The 16,397-nt window shown below is 41.8% G+C and overlaps 1 protein-coding gene across 2 annotated transcripts in view; it reads right to left on the bottom strand.

Annotated features, from left to right (window-relative positions):
- serpinh2 (serine (or cysteine) peptidase inhibitor, clade H, member 2) overlaps positions 1-14,940 on the bottom strand; it is a 50,194-nt gene extending 35,254 nt beyond the window's left edge. The window contains exon 1 of one of the 2 annotated variants that reach the window (XM_051075597.1): positions 14,858-14,940. The gene's annotated coding sequence lies outside the window, so the exon portion shown is untranslated. The remainder of the gene's footprint in view (positions 1-14,857) is intronic. The other variant, XM_018703921.2, reaches the window with a different exon arrangement.
- Positions 14,941-16,397: the final 1,457 nt, after the last annotated feature.

Below are 16,397 nucleotides of genomic sequence, written 5' to 3'. Positions count from 1 at the left end.
GCCACTAAAATTAGTTTCTTGTCAGGAACAGGTGGTGATGATGGTCCAACGTCCAACCATCATTGTATTTACAATACAAGAGCGACAAGATGGGCGACAAGACGGGCTGGGTGGGCCAGGGCTAGCTTGTTAGCATGCTAACTTCAGTAGGAAAGAAGAAGTGATAGAATAAGAAGAATCACATGGCTGTTGCTTTTCTGGAGGTAGCTCTTGGGAAGTAAGGGAATGAAGTTTGATGCTAAACTTGCAACATATCTTCTAGACTGGTGGCTAAATAGCTGTTAATGCTAATGCTGGCTATGCAGCAATAGTGAAACCTACAAACAGCTCTTTTAAGAAGTAAAAGGAGTTTGCACATCAGTATAAGCAAGATAGTCACAGGTCTGGATACAGTTTTGGGACCTACAAAGAGCCATCAAAAACTAGCAGGGTGAGATAACTGTTGTGTTTCTGTAGAATTTATCTTGTTTTTAGAAGACTCGTCAAACTAATATTGTTTCTTGAGCTTTTTGTTCCTGTTCCTGCACTGTTGTATGTGTATGTATATGTGTATCTTTAAGTGAGAGACACAAAGACAGAAACAGGGTTAGTGCCTTGCATGGATTGTTTTCCACCATCTGCCCATTTTAGCACCACACGGCAAAAACAAAATGACTATACATAAAATAAGTACAAATGAATTAGACTCAGTGATGTGGGATATAAATTACACAGTTTGCAGCAGGTGAGCCAACCCATGTTAATTTGGACCCAGCCATGCCTAGCCATGTATGTCCTTCCTCGTCCAAGCTTACAATGCCAACTACCACCAACACCTGCTTCCTCCCAGCTCCTGCCCGAACAAACAAAAGCACTTCCATATCAGCATCAGGTTATGCTTTACTCTGTCTTTTGAAGAGAACAACAATTGCTTATAGCAAACATGAGGCTGATAGCATTTGCAAAGAACTTATCTTAAAAAAAACAATTTGCTGTACAAAAAAGGTGTGTAAACTTCATTTCCTGACTTAAAAGCTGGGTAAACTATGCATGTTTATCCTCTAACGGTGCCAATCAGCTCTTTGTCTATCTCGCTGCCCCCAGGGTCCTGGCCCATATGCCTGCCTGGCCTGCGAGCCTGGTCACACAGGTCAGGACCCTGCCAGCCTCACTGGGACACAAGTCTGTTCGTGTTGAAGTGTGCGCGACAGTGTGTGTGCATTCATCTGTTACAATGGAGGTACGTCATGTGACAGATCACCCCTGACCCCACCCCTCTGGGAGAGAGTATGCGTGTATGTGTGTGTGTAGACTGCTGTAGTCACACACTACAGATGTAGCATGTGTTCTCATGCATCTGCCTATGAACATGTATGCATTCGTGTGCTTACATCAGGACCCATATATCTGTATCTGTCTTTATAAGCATCAGACATGCCTGACCCCCCCGAATTTCCAACATCACACCACAACCACTCTTTTCAACACACACCCCCTCCTCTCTCCTATCAGTGAATTCTGAACCAGATGGGGTGCCAGGGTCACCTCTGACCCCCCACCGCACTGTGACTGATGGGACAGCCCAGCCCTGTCACCCCCCTCTATTGTACCCTGATGGGCATCTGACACCACCCGGGCCCATTCATTAAGAACACTACTGCCACGCACCTGAGCTTCTTAATAAGTCTGCCAATCAGTGTTATTCTAAAGGCAATACGTTCCAATAACTCTTTGTTGTTGCAAATGTATCAGAGGACTATAATCAGTCATTTGTCATATGGCACCTGAGCTTTATAATAATGCTGACAATCAATGCATTAGGAAATAGAAAGTAACTGACCTGTAGTTAAAGGGTCAGTTCACCCAAATTACAAAAAAAGCATTTTCTCATTCACCTTTAGCTGTATCAAACAATGTTGACAGTTTTTGTTTTATTTCCTATGTTTTGAGATATTTGACTCAGAGATTTATGCTTCCACCCCAAGTGACTGAAATATGTTTGTGGTTCCCAGAGCTCTTAAAAAAAAAAAAAAAAAGAAAGAAAAAAAGAGCCATTTAAAAATGTGGCTTTCCATAAAAAGTGTCTTAGTCATGCAGGATAATCCACAGACCAACATGTCACACAGTTTTCACACAGACTATTTCCTCATTAGAAAGTAGTTCAGTTGAAAATAGTGTGGTCTGTAGCTTGTCCACAGTCACCCCAACACTATATCTGGAAAGAGAGGGTTTTTTAAATTGTCATTTTTCATTTCTGTGAGCGACACAATGTCAATTTTATTCACCATTGAATTGGAGTGTAGTCAGAAATCTTAGAGGTGTATATCTCAAATCCACAGCACATAAAACTGTATACGTAGAGGTCAAGGAGAGAATGTGATCTTTTATAATAACCATGAACTGACCCTTTGAAGCCCTCCTCCATTCTACATGACTGGGGTGTTACCCAAAAACCACACAGTACCTTTGAACACCCTCCTCTACAGGCTCACAACATGGTCATGGCTATGTTGTATAAAGGCGCCTTTATGGCGGTGTCTACCAAGCATAAATACATTTTAATCAAAGGAATGCACTCCAGTCTGTCTTTGATAATTCTCTGTGACACTGTCCTCATCTCTGTATTTTTTTTATCCATGCGTCTTCATATGTCCTCCTCCGGCTCATGAACTCTTACTGGGATGTGAAAGGGTTGCTATTTTTGTAGTGTAAAGTGTACATCAAGGCCATCAGGAGGAGGTGGATGTTTCTCTCACAGAATCTGAGGGAATGGCTTATGCTAACGCTCTGAGACAAATTAGCATACAGATTCAGCTGTGGCTGTTGTAAATCCATTTTTCTCCTTGCAGATCTGTAATAAACACCTTCTATGCTTATGAGAACTAGCTTTTCCCTTGTGATGATTGCTTTTTTTCCCAGTGTGGGGAAATACATCTTAGAGTATTATGTGATTGCTACAGCATGCTGCAATATTAAGTGTAATGCTTTTTTTGGGGGGATGATACTTATCAGTATATCAGGTGAGATTGAAATCATATGGTTGCATGGGCCCAGTGGCGTGCAAATCTCTTTAGGGCAGAGGTGATAAGCCAAAAAAAAAAAAAAAACTTATTTCCTCCAAAATGCCAGGAAGGGTTGAAGAGGTCAATCTGTTTCCCTAACAGAAAAATGATTATCTGACTTTTGAGAAAGGGATTACGGTTTCCATCCATTACACAAGTGCAATTTTTAAAAAGTGTTCTAACCACCATGTGGCCATATCCAGTACAGTGTGTGCCTGGTACACTAGATTTGGTTTTATGGTTATCTTGAAGAGTTGCAATGACATTACAGGAGCAAACACAGAAAATAAAGCGAACAGACAAGATAAGACCAAATGCAAGTGGCACATACTGTGTGGGAAGCAGCAAAAGCATGACCATGTCACAGATGACAAAAACAACATGTGGAGCTATGTCTTTTTCAGAATGATTTGCACACCTCTTACCAGGAGCACAGACAGCAAGGAAAACTGAGTCATGAGTTCAAACTGTTTTTTAAAGTTAGAAAAGTCTGCTTTTGATTTGTCTTATTTTGAAAACAGTAGGTTACAAATCAAGTTTTGAACTGGACTGAGAGCACTGGAGAAAATTTAAATGAAAACAATCCAAAGAGCTATTTGCCATCTGCAATCCATATCCTTTGGGAAAATGTGCATATGCAACACTGAAATAACTGAGGAAAAACCATTTGGGGCTTTAAAGGTCAAATGTTGACTGTGAAGCGCCATCCATACTCAAATGAGGCCCCTGGGGCCATGTTTTGAAGTGAGCATTTAAAATGAGTACAGTGAATAGCACAAGCAGTCACCTCTCACACTCTGAAGGTTACATTATTTAAAAAGGGCACCCTGTCCCAGAATGAAGGGCTTTCAGAACTGCGTGCCACATACAGTAGTTCTACATTTAGCCAAAGCACCAGACCACGACTGGTAGCTCTGACTCGACCTGGAGGTGTCATTTCAGGATGCTTCTTTGGTGCTGACTGTTAATTCTAATATTAGTGTATATTTTAGTGAACTTTTTACTCATTAGAAGTCAGATTCGTCAAAATATGAAATGCAAAGGTGAGCTGTACAATAATATTAGAAACACAAATGTTCCTTTTGCCTGACCGGAACATGCTGCTTGGATGTAATTGGAGCTGCAGGGATCCTTTCACAATATAACCCACACACATCACTGATTTCATGGCAAAAATAATAATCAGCATCCAATTGACAATTTCTCTGTTCTTAGTAACATTTGGACTACTTTGCTGTGATACTGTGCCTCAAAATAGTTCACATCTGCAGCATAATCTGATTACTTCCCATATGTTTGATTTTGCTTTATTTGCACTAGTGGACCTGGGGACCTCGTATGATTTAGGAATCTAATCCACGTCTGTTTCATGCATTGCCGTTCCAACAGATAAACAAAGTCAGTGTTTCACTCTAATTTAATCCTGGGGATTATCTCTGAAGACGACAGAAACATAATGGATCTTCATTCTGAGTAGTTAGATGAGCTTCCTGAATTTGGACCCAAATTGCCATCAAGCTTTCATTAGGAATTTCCACAGCAGCCTTCATAATGTACTATACCAAAAGACATAGAGAAAATGTGCAGGAAAACCTTCAATTTCCAGTGGAGAATAAAATGCCAGCAAATTCATGGTACAGAAGAAGATTTACTTGGACAATCATCAAATGTTGTAAAAATATGGTAATTTATGATGTAGTTTTACAGATTACAGGCATAGCAGATTCATACAGGATTAAGAACACAGAATTGTGCAATTATTACAAATCCCAAGATGGCCTGAGGTGATACAATTCCTGTGCAAAAAGTGAATTATTATGATGCTAAATAGGCAACTTATTCCAAACAAATTACTCTGAATGCCATGCTAATTTTTTATCTACAGCCATAATTAACCTTTATCCAGGTTGTGTTAAATGACTGCAACTCTAATCTCACAATCAAACGCCTTTGGTGTCGCAGGAAAATTGCTGCCTCAGTGACAATCAACATCATTGTTTATTGTGGCCTGATTTAGATCAAAAGACTTGACTGAGAAAACGTCTGAATGATGAAAAGGTTAGAAGGCAGTTGCCAGGAAGTTGTTGCTAGTACTGAAAATGGTGACTGAAACATAACCACCATGAGGTTCATAATTTGACAGTTAAATAACACCAGTTGTGACACCAGTTTAAACATTACAGTAAACCTGGAGCACTAAAGGGTCTTCCACACTCACTTTATTACTTCTTCCCAAGTTGTTGTTTTTTTTTTTTTTTTGCCTCAGATAACTCTAACTGCCTTTCTAAATGTTTGCTCAGTGTGAGAGGGACACACAATTAAAGAAGACATTGGCTGCCTCCACTGTACAACTTCGGATGACCTTAACAGCATGTGTCTCATTCAATATTCCAATGGCTGTAAGCATTGTTAGATAGCACTGCATTGATTTGTAAATGCTGTTTGTAAGCACAGAAAGCATTTACAAATGGTGCTGGATAGAAAAGGCTGACTGCCTCTGGCCAATTAATTAGTTGGTGTCACACACGTCATCAAGCCTGACATACAAACTGACTCACAAACTCTGTTCTACAAGCTCAGGGGCCTCATGTACTGTAGTGAGTATTAACATAATGAAATATTGAATGTGACATAGTGAGGTTGTCAATTTGTTGCACACAGAAGGGCTTCAGCCAGCTTTAGCCTTTGCTACTTGTGTCCTTTGTGGTAAATGAGCTGGTGTATGCATGTTGTGTTGGGATTCAACAAGCCTAAAGCAGTTAAGTTTATTGCTTTGATTCTACTTGTCTGGTCTAAAATTCTACTGGTGCTAAATAACCACAAAGATGCCTAGAAACAAATCCTGTTCCAGGCAAGCTCTGAAACATTTTGTGGTCCTCAGTGCACACAGAATGTCCCCTGGTTTTTAGCCAAGCTGGCAGTGAGGCTCTAGAGATAGCAATGTTGGTCCATCACTCAGTTGGTCTGCCAGTTTGTTTCTAACAGAAATATCTCAAAACTATTGGATGGATTTCTGTGAAATGCAGTGCAGACCATGATCCTTAGAGAATCAGTCCTACTGACTTTGATGACCCCTGACTTTTCCTCTAGTGCCACCATGAAGTTGACATTTGTGGCTCAGAATTAAATACCTTGACAACTACTGGATGGATAGCGATGAAATTTGTTACAGCTATTTAAGGTGCCCAGAAGAGAAACTCTAATGAATTTGCAGATCATCTGACTTTTCCTTCCTCCTTTCTTCTCCTTTTCCAGTGAATTACAGATATATGTAAATGTTTCTTTTTTACATATTTTGTTGATTTTTGAAGTTAAAACATATAGTATCTAGTATCTACAAAATGGATTGGCACGACATTCATGGTTCGCTGAAGATGAATCCTAATGACTTTGTTGATCCTCTGACAAGTCCTATACCATCACCATCTTGACAAATATTGGCTGGACTGCCATGACATTTGGTACATTCATGTCGGAGAGACATAGTAAATATCAGCATTTCAGCATTGCTACTGTTGCATGCTGATGTCAGCATTTGGCTTAAAGGACCACTGTGGATGTCTAGTCTTGTTTTAACATAAAGGAGTCAAACTGGAAAATACAGTTTGGACTGATTCGTATCTAGTGGTGTCTTCATGCTTTCATAACTGGTGTCACTGCCAAATAAGAACAATTTGGCAACAAGCACAGACAAGTCCATCAACCCAAGCCAAAATCTCTGATTTATTGGGATGACAAACTCCTAAAACTGTCCAATAAAGAGGCTGTTAGTCTGTGTGATGTGTTTTCAGCAAGAGAGAGGGTTTCTTGCTGTGCCTTAGCAAAGAACACCAGTCTGTGAGTTTACTTGGATGCACTGGTTGAAGGCAACAAATAATTATTTAAAAAAGGAAGAGGTGTACAATGTCTTGTTCTCAAGCCACAGCTAACAGGTAATGAGGTAACCTTAGAAAAAAAAAAGAAAAAAACAAATATAGCAAAGCAAACTTTCCTGTGGTGGTGTGCTCCGAAGACAAACTGTAGATATGATATTACCCTTATACTATTTATTCCAAAAAGCACAAAATTCAACATCCAGCGCAGCAAACATTTCTGTTCATCACTCTCCTCACTGAATACAATGAAAGAATTATTTATTTGTATAGCCAAAGCAATCTCCAAGTAAGGGACAGCTTGTGGCACAAGGGCAATAATTGCTCATACGGATGATACAGCCTGTAGTCAATGAGATGGAGAAGTAGTCACCCTGGACAATGATTTGACTCATTATTTGTATTCCAAAGATTTGCTATGGGAAATGTCCACTCTCTACTGCCTCTCATTCTGTGGCCTTAAAATCATTGTTTGTCAGCGTTAATCATCCTCTCGCCCTCTTTCCCCTGCATTCAAACCTTTCCTTGGTCGCTTCGTTCACTATCTAACCATGTCTGCTTTCTCCCAGGCGACCCCTGAAGTCCTCCTGATCCCAAACAAAGGTAGAGCTCTTGAATTGGCTTTAGGGGGAAAAGACTAAGAGAATGTAATGTATCTGTTTCTATCCAGGCAGCCAGTGGGAACAAATATTGACATGTAATTCTTTTTTCTCTCCCCTCTCTGTCTGTGGCCAAACCTTCACTTCCATTACAGCTGTGAGGGAGAGTGGGAGGGAGAGTCTGTGTCACCGGGGAGACCGACATGAATGATATATTTTTCGTTCTTTTCTCCTGTTTCTGCCCTCTCCTTCTCTCTCCCCTCCGTGTGCTTTCTTTTATCGAGGCTGCTCGGCTTTTGCTCACGTCCTGTTGTCGATCTCTCCGGTGAGAAAGTGAAGCCCTTTCCAACAAGGTAAATAACCATTAGTGGGTGAGTGAGTGGGAAAGAGGGAGATGGCAGAGGAAGAGGCAGAGAATGAAACACACAGAGCGAGAAAGACAGGGCGAAGAGATGAAACTTGGAGAAGGTCATTTGTTGCTTTTTCAATATCCTCGAGCCCCTCTGTCCCACCTTTTATTTTATCCAAGCGCCTATTTGTCTTTGCCCAAACTGTGTCTTGACTTGTGCGAGACAGCGAGGGCTTTTTACTATTCACGACTTGCAATATAAGAACACAATGGCTGTTTCTCACAAGGCTGTAAGATTTCTCATTACATCTCTTTATTTAACTTGCCAGGACAGAGACACAGAGAGAAGGATGAGGAGACAAAAAAGATGGAGAGTGATGTGAGAAGAAGGGAAAATAAGTGATTTCTTTTATTATTTAAACACAATATCCTGTTCCAGCAGGCGTAGTAGGTTGCTGTGGGTGGCAGTGATCTAACATATCTGAGGCCTAAGCCCGGCTGGTGCTCCTCTCTGCCTATCGCACATTGGACACATATTATTGATCACAGATGCTACTGGTTGCCTTGGTTGCTTTAACTCAGTTTGCCCTCTGTCTTGCCGTCTGCCTCTCTTCCTCTTTGTGTCTGCGCTTCCCTTCCTCTCGGTTTCTCCTCTCCTCCATTCCTTCTGCCTTTCCCAAGCGCCCCACTTCTCATCTTCCTCCATCTGCCACCCCTCTCCGCATCCCCGTCTGCTTCTGCTACCATCCCTCTAACTGCGACTCTTTTGTCTATGGCAGTCCTCTCTCCTCCCTCCTCCCCCCCAAACTCCCTCTGAGTGTCCTTACGAGACACTTGTAGACGAGGCAGGGGCTCATATACTTGGAGGTTATGAAGGAGAAACAGTGAATCAAGTTCAGGGCTGTCCAAGTGTTTGCTCGGCATCCGAGCACCCTTGCTCGCTTGTGGATTTCATGAATAATTGATTAAATAATGGAAAATGTAATGAGGGAGATGTTTTAAAATTCAAATTCAAATCAAACAACTAGCCGTGGTATTCGCCCGCTCCTCAATAAGCAGATCTCTCCGGTGATTGGCTAGAGGATGGAGCTGTGTGACTACGGTGTTCATTCAGGCATGGAGGGAGGAGATTAATTTGAAGATATTTTGGCGAGTTGCAAACACACACAGGTGAGTTTGTGTGCGCACAAAACTTGGCCAAGTTCAAGCGAGTCAGCCTTAACATTTGCGTCTACACTGCTTCATCTTCAAGAGTAATTCTCAATGACATAACCGCCTCTTCCTATAGGTCTCTCCCACGACCGTGATGCATGTGTTTATACTCGGCGTGTCATGTGCGTGAGCATGTGAGCGAGAATCTGTCTGTGCTCCGTCTAAAAAATGTATTTGCATGTCTGTTCATACAGCGCCTCAGTGGTTCTGACTGGATGTGTGAATGAGTATATGTCTCTGTAGCTGCTCTCATGTGCCTGTCTGTGCCATGCATGTCCATTAATGTCATGCTCCAGTGGCGGTGAGCATGTGACGTGACGGATCAGATGCTGGTGCTGGCACGGCACAGAGGAAAAGAAGCCGTACCATATGGAAAATGCATGTCGCATCTATGTTCGCTCAGTCTCCCCCGAAGCGCCATCTTTCAGTCTATTGCACCGCTTCTTTCATTTGTCGTCCCTTACTCTTTTTCCACTTACTTTTCTACTACTTCCTCTTTCCCCCCCACCTCTCCCTCCCTGTCCTCTGTCTTCTCTTGTTTCTTTCCCTCTCCATCACTCATTCTATAATTCCACCTCTTCTCTGCATCACTCCCTGGCTCTCTCTCTCTCTCTCTCTCTCAGACATTTCGGTCCCTCTCTCCCGACACTGCCATGGCACAATGCAGGGATCATTAGTGACTTAATGGAGGTAGCCATTTTCTGCAGGGGGGAATAACAATGGCAATGAGCAGTATCCACCACTCCTCTGCCCTCCCCTTCCTGTCTGTCTCTGTCCTTCCCTTTTTTTCCTGTTTGGGGAGTCTTGTTGACTCGGCTTCCTCGCCCTCTCTCCTCCTGCGGTGACAGTGACACTGAGTGCTGTGTGCACCCAATGTAAGAGCGGTCCTCCTGTCTCATTTACACTGATATTGGACCAGGTATCAGGTATGTATGTATGTGTGTGTGCGTGCGTGTGCCTGTTTTGACATGGGAGCGACAATCACTGCCAAATAACTGCATAAGCGCACCATGGTGTGACACGTCGGCAGGAACAAACGCAGGTGGGATGCTTACACACTCAAACACACACACATACACACTCATGCACAATATTTTCAGTTCATATTTCTTCATCTGAGCAACTCTCTGACAGTTTATTTTGGGTGATATTGTTGCATAGAGAGGGGGAGAAAGATGGTGATTCAGTGACACATAGCTGAGGCCTTATAGGAAAGAACAGGAAAATGTGATAAAATCCCACACATGACTGTGTATGCGCACGTATACGAACAGATGCACAACCTACAGACAGACACACATGAGGGTGTCAGCATTTTAAAATTGTGATAACCAGAAATCTTGATATTTCATTTCACTTGTTACAAATTCACTGAGGGGCCTATATAAAGTTAATCAAAAGATCATTAAATAAAACCCACCCATTAAATATAAATGGATGGATATTTACAGTTATTAAAACAGGACTAAAATCTGATTCTGATTTAGAATATATATGTAGGGACTTCAGGTTGCTTTCAAAGAACATGGAATAATACATACAGCTAATGATGAGAATATGTGGCCACCTGCTGAGCAGAACAGTAGCACTACTAAATTACAGCAGAGTCTGGCCAGTCCGTGCCATTAACCTGCAGCTTACAAGGCTTAAAAAAGGTGAAACAATATCTATTATGATATTTAAGTGATATTACTATATCTTTTTCTCTGTCCCGGCTCTGCTTGCTATGTCTTTTCATTTCCACATGATCCAGTGACTCTTCTGTTGCTAATCCTGTTCTGTTCTGAGTTATTGTTTCTCAAAGTAACTATAGCAGAGTTTATTGTGGAGATCTAAACATGATAAGTGACACTTAGCACATGTTAAAGTGATGATGGCATTTTACACTGTTGTAGGTCTCTTGATTGCCTATAGTACATTTTTAAAAGCAGGCCTGCACTTTTGAAACATTACATTGAGCATACATACATACATACACATACATACATACATCAATCACTCATGATTCACTCACACAAAACACATTTTAATTTATTTATTAATTAATAATTTTAAAAAGGAAGTGAAGTTTTGATGTATCCTGAGCTTCAAACACAGATAGTGTAGTATAACAAATGCAGATGCTTCCATGAAGGTCAAAAAATGCCAGTGAAGGCTTTGGCAAGATGAAGTACCCATATCTTTTACTTGAGTAAGTGGCAATGACACTTAGAAGATACAAGTGGAAGTCCTGCATTCACAAAAGCATTATCATCAAAATGTACTTAAAGTATCAAACTATATTATGTATCATATTGTTGCAATATTATTACTGGTTGATGAACTCATGACATATTATTGTTAAGGTAAAGCTAATGCTAACTACTTCACACAATGCTGAATAGTTTAATGTATACCAACTCATAATATTTTATAAATCGATTATACTGAATTACAGTACAACCACCTCAAAATTGTACAGTTTTTGACTAAACATAGTTACATTCCACCACTGACATCAACATGTACATGAATCATATGCTATGGCCTTCAAATTCACACATCTCAATCCAACTGAACACCTGTGGGAGATTTTAATGCAACATCTAAGAAAACCACCATTATCAGTGAACCAGTGAGGGAATATATACAGTATATATAATAAAGATATCATAAGGAATAGAGTTCATCTCTCTGGTAGAAGTCTAGAGACTTAGAGAATTTAATCTAAGGACCACTGTGGCTGCTCTGAAGACTCATGATGAAATTTGTTACTTTATGTTGGAAGTGCTATTAATTAGTCATCCATCTCTACATACAGTACACACCCATGCATACCAATTCCTCCACTAATTGTGCACGTTGATATATACTGGGCACCCAGTCACAAATAGTTGGCATTAAATTTTCAGTGTATAGATTTCACTCATTAATATGAATGAGGTCTGCTGTGTGTTTGCAGCAGTCCATCTGTGAGAAGATTCACAGCAAAGCATGTGTGTTATCATGCACACAAACACACACACACACACACACACACACACACACACACACACTATGCTCACATGCGTCATGCAGATTTACTGACTTAGCCCAGGTTTGTGTGCACATACACATCCAAATGTAGAGACACAGACATAAACACTGCACACACACACACGCACGCACGCACGCACACACACACACACACACACACACATACACACAGGCACAGTGGCACAGTGTGTCTGGTCTGACAAACTGCTACTATCCAACTCACATCCCTTTATTTACCCAGCGATGTGCCCTGTGTCCCTCCATACCTCTCTCTCCATCCCTTCTTTTTCTTCCCCTCTTCTAATACAAGTCTACCCTGCAGTTACCTCCTTCCCTATCACTGCCTGCTGCCACAAATCACAGCAGCAGAAAGACTGAAAGGACAGTGGGAAATGGTGGAAAAGAGAGAAACAGAAAATGTTAAAGGGAGGGGATGCGTTAGTGGGGGTCTCTCTTTCTTTCTTTCTTTCTTTCTCTCCAACAAAAGACCAGTGGGCATTCATCTCAGGCCTATCTGTTGACACAGAGCCACAGAATGAGCAGCCAGCTGGCTGGATCAACATGGATGAAAAAGAGCAGAGTCAGAGCAACAACAACCACAGCAGTGACATCTATGACAACAGTTGCTCCAAAGAAAACAACAAATACAAACAACCAAGACATCTGCACAAAAAGCAAAGACCACCAACAACTGCATGTCACATCAAGGGCGGCAATCACAACAATAAAAGCATCCAATGAGAACCAGAATCACACCTGCTGCAAACGTCTTCCATAAAAATCACCTGCACAACAGTAACAGTAGTCAGAAAAGTACCAAAAAAAAAAAGCACAAACTGCTACATCTATACCCATAGCAACACCACCACCTCCAACAATTGCAGTCCCTGCTACAACTATTATTATTTTTGCTACCACTCTGGGTTTTATGTCAGTTTGTTATTTTTTCCTCACTTTTCCATTCTGGTTCTCCACTTCTCTACCACATCTCTCTCTCTAATCCATTTCTCAGCTGTGGTGGTGTGAACATCTGAAAACCCTAAATCCAAAATTTGTGCACGGGGGCAAACAGCACCCTGTCATTTCTCTGCCCGCACCCGCTCATCTTCCCTCTCCATCTCGCCTCTTTCCTTCTCTCCTCGCAGCCATCAACCACAGCAATCAATCGAGATCTTCGCTGAGAGCCGGGGAGGGAGGGTGCAGAGAGCATGAAGAGGAGGACGAGGAGGAGAGAGGGAGAAAGATTAAGGAAGTAGATGGAAGAGTGCAGCTGCTTGACATTTAAGCCTAGAACTGACTGGACGTTCTGGTTACTGATGACACTGGCATTGATTTTACACCTCTAGATTGCACTTACTCACCAATATTGTTAATGTCATAATCAGCAACATTTTAAAATATTAATGTTCATAGTACAGGGCAAATTCTCTATTTGCTGATCAAAATACCAAAGGTGAAAAAAAGGGAGACTTACTGGTCTAAGTGTGACTCTGCATGGAGCCGAGACTGGTTTCATGAAACTAAATCGGGAACAGTTACAGTTCATACACTAGCTTGTCTTATCAGAGAACATGCATGCTCACTCAATTTAAAAGTGTGCTGAGTTGAGGTACGCAACTGAAATCATCTATGGCAAAAAATCTACTCTTCACTCCCAGCAGTTACGATAACATTTCACTCTATTTACCGGTTTAATTGCTGAGAGATGGTGTCATGTGGCCTTTATCTAAATTACTCTTTTTGGAAGTGAGAAGAAAGGGAAATGCATCTGTTCGTTTTCATTACTTCAGGTCAAAGCTAAACCAGGAACTAGCTTTCCAAACTCAGATGACAGGTGATAATTCTCTGTACGAATGCCTCATTTCACATTAGACTTGGTGTTTTGATCCATTGTTAATATAGAAGTATTTACTGGGCCAACTTTAAAAATACACTCCCTGGTTCTTTTAAAATGCTTAATAGTGACCTCTAAATCAGCATATTTCCTCCACACTTACTGTTGATGTTTTCATTTCTAGTATTCATTGTGCTGACCTCCAAACATCTACAATAGTTTCAATGCCTGCCACATCTGAAATAACTCCATTACCAACCAAAACATTGTGAAAATGACCTTAAGTCTTTTTTATACGTTTCATTCATTTCATTCTAGCCATCTGTGGGCAGCACAGAAATTTTCCCTAGCAGTGTAGCAGGACCAAAAACGTCCGAGCCAGTAGTGTTGGTGGGGATGGAGGAGGAGAGTGAGCGATGATGGAGCAAACACAAATCAGTGGAGGAGCGAGGAGGTGCGGGTGGGGGTGGGGGTGGGGGGATGGAGAGGGAGGACTGAGATAAGACTGGTGAGGGAAGCAGAGAGGGTCAGAGCGGCGAGAAGTGACGAGAGCTGATCTCTATTGATCACCACAGACAGCTTCATTATCAGCACTTACTGGACACACAGTGAATTCACAACCACTTCCTTCTGTGTGTCGGTAGCTATGCCTATGTGTACCTGAGAGTATGTGTGTCTATGCAGTATCGAGCACATTACTTTCTAAATGTAGTCTGGAAGAGATTTTCAAGTTTACACTCTCCATCCGGTTATTTTGGGTTTACCTGGCTCCAAAACTCACTCTCTAGACAAGAGACAACTTATTTTAATGAGAAAACTACTGAATGAAGTTGCGTTTGTTGTAATCAGATTACTGTAATCCCATTATAAAGATAATTCTGTCTTAACCCTGTTTATTTGTGCGTATCATTATGATGATACTGTATGTACTGTACCTGTTTTCACCGTAGATGTATCCCTGCAGTCCTCCACAACAGCTCCACTGAGCTCTTTCACCGGCAGTACATTCATGAATTAATGAGCATGGCTGTTGAGACATCACTCTGAGAGCTGGAGAAAGTACTGAGTGATCAAGGAGAGAATGTGAGAGAATAAAAGGAGGAAGGAGAAAAACACAAAAACAAAATGGTCTTCTGTGAGCAATAGCAGGAAGGCCTCCCTCTGTTCATTTGCAGCATTTTACTATTAGTACAGTTTTTGAAGGCCAGGATCAATATTAGTACAGAAAATATGTTGTTCCATATCTTAATACCACAAAAAGGCTTATATTTACTTGAGTACTGCATTTTTTGGGAAATGGTCTTAACGCATTTCTTGAGATATAAGGGTGTTACACGTGTTAATTGGTGAGCTTCAAAGCTGCTGGCAGATTTAGATCTTTATGCTAAGCTAAGCTAACCAGCTGCATATTTACAGTACAGGCATTAAATTAAACTTCTCAAATGGTTAAAACTAGCTCTGCTCCAACCGGCTACAAAATGGATACTAAATATGAGTGTTCTCAAACATGTGACAAGTAAATACTAAAGACATTATCAGAACAAATCTAATTCAGAGGATTAAAAGGCATGTCAGTGAAGGCAACATGCACTGCATTAGCAATGCCCCTGTGTTTATGGGTTTCTCTCATCTGTTTCCTGCAATAAAACTGAAAACACTGTCCACTCCACATCCAGCCATTATGTCAACGACTTCACCATGTGAATGCATTGAATAGTCAATAGGGATACAGCAGCAGATTATATGGTAGAGGGAAGGGAAACAGGGTATAATGCATGTTCACTTCAAATCTTCTTTCTTTCCCCTTTCAGCAAACCCCCCCACCCCCACCCCACACCACCTCCCTCCCCCCACACACCCTCCGCTTCATATCTTCCTTTCATTACCTGGAGAGGAAGCGGCGGAGGGGAGGAAGGAGGGAGGGGTTGAGATTGAAGGTAGTTAGTGGTTGCTAGAGTTAGAGGTAGGTGTGTGTGTGTGTGTGTGTGTGTGTGTGTGTGTGTGTGTGTATGTTGGGGGTGGGGGTGGGGTGGGGGGGTTAGCAAGGAGAGAAGCGAAGAAAGAATGAGCGAAGGTTGGTGAGGCGTTGCCTTGGCAACGGGGAGCGAGGCCCTCGTTAGCCCAGCAGGTGCTAATAGAGATAACGAGGGGGTGCTGAGGGGGGAAGCAGGGGCGAGGAAGGGAGGATGGAGAGAAGACCACTTTACCTCTCCCAGCATCCTTTGCTCCTGCGCTCCCTGTGTCTGTTCCTCTTCCTTCTTCGCTTTAGACCTTGTCTACTTCCCCTTTTCTCCTCCTCTTTCCCTCTCTGTCCGTCTCATACTCCCTCTACTTCTTATTATTCTTCTCCTTTTTTTCCCCCAGCTATTCCACTTAAACCATCTCCTTCCATTTCAGCTGCACCGGTTGCACTCATTTCAACAACTACCGGCCCCATTTTTCCCATCTCTCCCTCTCTTTCTGTCTCTCCATTTC

Source organism: Lates calcarifer, linkage group LG14, assembly GCF_001640805.2.
Source record: "Lates calcarifer isolate ASB-BC8 linkage group LG14, TLL_Latcal_v3, whole genome shotgun sequence".
NCBI classification, from domain to species: Eukaryota; Metazoa; Chordata; class Actinopteri; family Centropomidae; genus Lates; species Lates calcarifer.
This window is presented reverse-complemented; position numbering and strand designations above follow the sequence as displayed.